At 30.9% G+C, this 6,388-nt stretch overlaps 1 pseudogene; it reads left to right on the top strand.

Moving 5' to 3' along the window:
- The first annotated feature begins 523 nt into the window (after nucleotides 1–523).
- Nucleotides 524–642, top strand: LOC120591360 (uncharacterized; annotated as a pseudogene).
- The last annotated feature ends 5,746 nt before the right edge of the window (nucleotides 643–6,388 follow it).

Raw genomic sequence — 6,388 nt, 5'->3', positions numbered from 1 at the left:
GAAGAAATGGTACATAAATATGATAGAATATTACTCAGCCATAAAAAATGAAATCTTACCATTTACAATGACCTAGATGAACACAGAGGGTATTATGCTAAGTGAAATAAGTCAGACAGAGAAAAACAAATACTGTATAATTTCACTTATATGTGGAATCGAAACAAAATAAATGAACAACAACAAACAGAACAAACAAACAAAAAAAAACGAAACAAACTTATAGATACAGAGAACAAACTAGTAATTGCCAGATGGGAGGAGCATTGGGGGAATGAATGAAAAAGGTAAAGGGATTAAGAAGTACAAATTGGTAGATACAAAATAGTCACAGAAATGCGAAGTACAGCATAGGGAATATAATCAATTATATTGTAATAACTATGCATAGTGCAAGGTGGATACTAGTCTAATTGGGGGGATCACTTCATAAATTATATAAATATCTAACCACTATGCTGTACACTTGAAACTAATATAAAATAATATTGAATGTCAATTCTCATTGAAAAATAAAAATTTTGTTTATGGCCATGCTACCCTGACCAAGCCCAATCCCGTCTGATCTCAGAAGTTAAGCAGAGACGGGCCTGATTAGTACTTGGATGGGAGACCACTTAGGATGACCAGGTGCTGTAGGAGTTAAAAAATAAAAAATAAGGGATTGTAAGCTGACAAGGTCCTTGCAATCTGTGAGGTCGATCAAGGGTTGCCTAAAAAAAAAAAAGAGAAAAAAGAAAAAGAAAAATTTTAAAAAATAATTCAAGTTTATTATTTAATAGTGTAAAGTAAGATTTGACTTTGCTTTAAGTTTTCCCATAAGGATTACCAAATATAACCTGTGTCAATATAAAAATGTCCAAATCCATAGAGAATAAGTTTACTTGAGCCAAACTGACAATAATTGCTGGGTAGCAAAATCTCAACAAATTTAGGAAGTGCTCCAGAGAATGGCAGTTTTGCAGTTTATTTTGTAAGTTAGAATCAAAGGAGGAGACATTAGTGAGGTTACACAAAATCCATTGGTGGTAGATTAAGGGGATGGGAGAAAGCAAAGCAGGGAAATCTCTGGGATCGCATAAAAAGTAAAGCAGAGGGACACGTTCTACTTTAACCTTGGTGGATAAGGGAGAGATAATAATTTACATTTACAACACATAGAGATAGTATGCTGTGGACAAGATAACCATGAAGGGTTCTGTGGTCTCCCACTCTAGTGTGGTAGGTTCTACGCCGAGGGGTCCAGGATTACTCTGACACTCCAAGGGTTTGTTATCTTAGATTCAAAAAGACAACAGAAGGCTTACTAAAGGTAAAGATTGACCTTAGTCAAGAAAGCGACAGTCCCAGGATGTGACTACTCGCCATGATCTCCTTTTAGTTAGGAATTTTTATGTTCAAACCATCCTATGTGGTTCATTTCAGTCTCAGAGTTTGTAGGACCCCCCATGCTGGCTTTCCCTGAGCTTGTCAGTTTTAGTATGTTGCCCTGTTTTCGTCCACACTTCTATCTCAGGGTGTTGTGTTATAACCTTTAATCACCACTAAATATTTTGTTAGAAATCTCTTTATATTAGTAGTAACAATATAGGTTGCTAAAATGTATTAATAAACTAAACTAGTCTGGGGCTATTTAAAATGTCAGCTTGCTTCCAGAAAGACATAATGACCTAAAATGCCATCCCTAATAAGACAGACATTATCAGAGACTCTGCAATAAATCTACTCTTAAAATTTTTACCAATTTTAAAAAAGCAGTCAATTGACCTCTTGATGCTCATATATGTTCAAGCTTTGCAGAAAAGAATAAGAATGACTTCTCATCCTTTACATCTTGCCTCCTGTCTAATCAAAGCATTTTCTAATTCTAATTGCATTAAGTGGTGCACATCAGATGAGTTCATCTAGTCATTGAATGAGGAAAGCATCCCACGGAGGGCTGAGCTGAGGAATCACTTAAAGCTTTTAACTATCGAGTTGTTTTCAACCTATTTATTTTACATGACATCAATTATCATTTTCACAAGACTGGTTTCTCAATAGTTTCTTTTCCTAGTGAGGTGGCATAAGAGAAAAAAAAGTGATCTTTTTCTTAATTACGTATCTCAATACCTAACCCCCATCACATCTCCAACCATCTCACCTAAATTCACTCACACATAATATTACAAAATGCAGTATTCAAGTGCAAAGTAGGATTTTAAAGTTTTACTTGCTTTGTGAATACAATGCTAGGACTTGTTTAGCTAGATATGAACAAAGACAGATACCATATTAGAGTATAATGAATCATTCACTGTCTGTTTGAATAACAGTCATTTATTTAATGACTAGAAGACCAAACTCTTAGAATCTATTCCTGCTTAATTCCTTGTTATTGAGTTATTTCTTAGTTTGAGTACTTTTTCTAATTGATTGAAGTAGCATAAAAAATATCCAAGACAATTGTCTCTTTCTCAGGGAGTTATTAAAACTGGGCTACAAGAACTAAAGGAAAATTCAATTCAATTTAAAATCAGAATCCAAGGTTCACAAACATTTCACTACAGTTTCCTCAAATACCCACAACTCAGAGCCACGTGCCTTGTGCTAGAAATTCTTTAATTATTTTTAAATAAATAAAGTAATCACATTTGGTTCTAACCAAAATTAAAATTCACACTTTTTTTTTTAAATAAAATCACACCCCTTCAATAACCATGGTAGCAGGTCTCAGGAATTTTCATTTGTACTGTATAATATTGATATTCTCTCAATGAATATGTCAAAGGAATGAATAGCTAAACAAGTCTGAAAAGTCTAATCATTCTCTCATGAGAATCTGGAATTTTGATAATGAGATTGAAAGATGGCTTCTACATGGGACTGGAGCTGAGGCATATAAATGTGCAATCAGTCATTGATCAGGAATGCCAAGGAAGCAGAGAAAGTTGTTCTGCTGGAGCAATGAATAAAGCTGATGTTTGGAGAGAAGTACAGATTAGAGAAAAGAATATTGATTTCTTGATAATGTCCAAAATAATTTATAAACATAGTTCGTTTAGGAGAAGGATCAGTGATTAAAAAGCAAACAATAGCTGTGTGTGTGTGTGTGTGTGTGTGTGTGAGATTCATTGATAGATATTAATGGAAATTTTTTTTGTTCTAAATTCTCAATAATAAATCAGAGTTTCTATTTTCAAAAAAATTCAGATAAAGATAAATAGATATATATATATTTATATATAATTATAACATTGCAATTACTGTATTCAGTAATTTTTATATAATTTTATTATTTTATAATAAAGAATTTATATAATTCTTTATTATAAAATAAAGAATTTTATAATAATATAAAAGAAGCATAAAACTCATTGGTTTACATTGGAAGGTGATTGGAGAAGTTTTAATCAAGATGGACTTGAAAGAGAATGAAACTAAGTAACTATCTTAAAACAGGGAATCTGTATATATTTTACTTCGTGTGATGTAATTATATTCAATATTCTCATCTAGAAACCCAGTTAATTATTAATAATAATTTATAGAATTCATTAATAATTAATAATAATTATTAATAATTTCAAATTATTAAAAACCTGAAAAGACTGTCCTCTCCCCATTGAATGGTCTTGGATTTTTGTCAAAAACCATTAGACCATATATGTGAAGGTTTGTTTGGGCCTCTATTCTATTTCATTGGTCTGTCTTCAGGACAGTACCACCCTTGTTTTGAATACTGTAGCTTTATAACTTTGTAAATTTTGAAATTAGGAAGTGTGAGACCTCTAACTTTGTTCTCTTTCAAGATTATTTTTGCTATTTGAAGCCTTAAGATTTCATACGATTTTTAAATTTTTTTAATTTCTGCAAAAGCAAATGGTGTTTGAAAACTAGATATCTACTTCCAAAAGAATGATATTAGACCATGACCTTACACCATATACAAAAATTAATTCAAAATGGATCAAAGACCTAAATGTAAGAGCTTAAACTATAAAGCTCTTAGATGAAGACAAGAGAAAATCCTTATAATATTGGATTTGGCAATGTTTTCCTGGACAGAACATCAAAAGCACAGGCAACAAATTAAAAAAAAAAAATAGATCGATTAGATTTGATCTAAATGAACAGCCTTTGTGTATCAAGAGCGTAAAAAAGCAACTCATAAAGTGCAATAACAAAAATATTCTGGAGATAGAAATGGTTATAATTGCAAAACAACGTGAATGTACTTAATGGCACTGAACTATACACTTAAAAAATTAAATTAAAATTGTTAAAATGCTAAGTTTTATGTTATCTATCTTTTACAACAATAAGAAGAAAGTTTAACAAAATAACTGAATTGAGGTTTTTAGTCTCTTTTCGAGTTCTCTGAATTGGGAAATCTGGTCACTACCCAAGTCCCTTCTTTTTAAAACCAGTGAAATTTTGGTATGTTCACAGAAATCGTTTTATAAATGTTAAGCTTCATTTGCCACACATACACACACACATACACACACACACACACATACACACACACACATATATATGTTTTAACAAGAATTAAAGCAACATGAGGAAATAGGTAATATTCTCTCAGGTATTGCTCAGAGTAGGAGTTATTCTCTCCGTAGTAAAGTAAAGGTTGCTTTTAAAGAATGCCTTCACTACATCACTGCGATAAAAGAAAAAAGAACCTTTTGGGTAGATGCACAGACATGGTATAAATTAAAGAGAAAGCATATTTTCAGAACTTTGTGGATTTCTTTTTCAGCAGAAAACATGAATAGAATTACATAGAACTACTTATATTTGATACAGATTTTATACTTTGAAATTCTGACCTTTTAGCAAATGCAAAGAGGACAACTGCTTGACAGACTGTCACATTAGAAAAAATATGCTTGAATACAGGGAAATATGCCATTGTTCCATGATTTTTCTGCATGAGTACACAATAGTACTCCCAGAGAAGAAAATCTATTTGAATTCTATAGTCTCATAAAATAATGACCAAAATAAGTTGTAACAAAAGATGTTGAAGATAGCTAATATTGGGCAATATATTATATCGTATATAATATATCGTAAAATTAATTTCATGTGATCACACATAAGTCAAGATTATAATCAGAATGTGAGGTAAAGTATATCTAAGTATTGTATAATTTTGATTGTAGAATAACGTCGCCTATATTCCATTCTTGTCTAATTCCACAGGATACTTTCACTTTAGCCCACTGAATTCCAGTATGTTTAATACTCTTTCTCCACTGTAATTCATAGCAAGAAATTAAACATCTTCAAATTGCATGGCTTTTTCAGAGAAAAAAAGTAATAAAACATTTTCTAAATAATTTTCTAAATATGAAATTTATTAGTTATGAGGTCATGATTATTACCTATTTTCAGGAAATTATAGTTATGTGCTACAAGGACTGCATTGATAGCTAATATCAACTAAACATTCAATTAGCAGGATTGTTTGTCATGGCTTGTATGTTTTCAAGGGGTATGGTCTATGATTGTTTCAGTGTGCTGAATGCAATCTGCATGTTTTGTTCTTATGGATACTGTATTTTTATATTAAAATTTCAATGCTTATCTTTGGAGGAAAGGTTCTAAGTTGGTTGACCAAAACATAAAATAAACCTAAGACACTGGACCCTGATTTTATTGTAGAATGTGAATCTATATATACAAAGACAAGATAATCTACAAGTACGATGCTTTGCACAAGTAGCTGAAATGGAGTATGATAATACATATTTAATAATTGAACCAGTAAACTAATAATTCAATTATAAAGTATGACCAAATGATGTTATGTAGTTATCAATTGAATCATACTATTTTCAACAGAAGCATAGCAATAACCACTATGAAAAATCAACAGGTATGTTCCAGAACAAGTACTTTGTGAAATTTATAAATTTTGGTCATGAGGTAAAAAAGCTCAAACCAGAAAGACATAATTAAGAGTTGTAATATTGTGGGAAAACAAAGATGTTTTATTTTGTTACTGAGATTCTTATAAATCCAGTCACCTTGTTGATAAAAGTATGCTCATAAAGAAAGCCAAAGCAACAATAGGAAATTTATCTAATTAAACAAAACATATATCAATGAATTTTAATGCTGAGAAACCATTGGACTTTGTATAGGACAATAAATAATTTTTTACAACATGGTGGAGATATTGATGAATTAGTGTACAAATCAATACTAAACCTATATGTATTAGGATTCAAATGAGATTAGTTTTTTTGATAAATTAAAAATTTTGTGAGTTTTGATGATGATTAGAAAAGGTGAAAAATACCTACATACCAATTCATCTTCAATGCATTCAAAGAGAACAGTAGAAATTAAATATAACTATGCAGTTTTGATATAGTAAATTTTGAAAATTTTGAAA

Source organism: Pteropus medius, unplaced genomic scaffold, assembly GCF_902729225.1.
Source record: "Pteropus medius unplaced genomic scaffold, Ma_sr-lr_union100, whole genome shotgun sequence".
NCBI classification, from domain to species: Eukaryota; Metazoa; Chordata; class Mammalia; order Chiroptera; family Pteropodidae; genus Pteropus; species Pteropus medius.
The sequence above is the reverse complement of the archived record's forward strand: the minus strand, read 5'-3'. Positions and strand labels throughout refer to the sequence as shown.